General features: G+C 53.8%; 1 protein-coding gene across 3 annotated transcripts in view; it reads right to left on the reverse strand.

Annotated features, from left to right (window-relative positions):
- Positions 1–634, reverse strand: part of ADAMTS12 (ADAM metallopeptidase with thrombospondin type 1 motif 12) — a 171,918-nt gene that overhangs the window by 80,664 nt on the left and 90,620 nt on the right. The gene's annotated exons all lie outside the window — the stretch shown is intronic.

The following is a 634-nucleotide window of genomic DNA, read 5'->3' on the forward strand; positions in this document are numbered from 1 at the left end:
GGATGAGGTTCAACAAAAGCAAGTGTAGGGTCTTACACCTAGGGAGGAATAATTGCATGCACCAATACAGGCTGGGGGATGAGCTGCTGGAGAGGAGCTCTGCAGAGAGGGACCTGGGCGTCCCGGTGGATGACAGGTTGGCCATGAGCCAGCAGTGTGCCCTCGTGGCCAAAAAGGCCAATGGCATTCTGGGATGCATTAAGAAGAGCGTGTCCAGCAGGTCGAGGGAGGTGATCCTCCCCCTCTACTCTGCCCTGGTAAGGCCTCATCTGGAGTACTGTGTCCAGTTCTGGGCTCCCCAGTACAAAAAAGACAGGGATCTCTTGGAAAGAGTCCAGCGGAGGGCCACAAAGATGGTGAAGGGCCTGGAGCATCTCCCCTATGAAGAAAGCTAAGTGAACTGGGTCTGTTTAGCCTTGAGAAAAGACAACTGAGAGGGGACCTGATCCAGGTTTATAAATATCTAAGGTGTGGCGGCCATAGCGGTGAAGCCAGTCTCTTTTCAGTGGTACGTGGAGACAGGACGAGGGGAAACGGACATCAGCTGCAGCATAGGAAGTTTCGCACGAATGTGTGTAAGAACTTTTTCACAGTGAGGGTGACGGAGCACTGGAACAGGCTGCCCAGGGGGGTT

This window comes from Meleagris gallopavo, chromosome Z (genome assembly GCF_000146605.3).
Source record: "Meleagris gallopavo isolate NT-WF06-2002-E0010 breed Aviagen turkey brand Nicholas breeding stock chromosome Z, Turkey_5.1, whole genome shotgun sequence".
NCBI classification, from domain to species: Eukaryota; Metazoa; Chordata; class Aves; order Galliformes; family Phasianidae; genus Meleagris; species Meleagris gallopavo.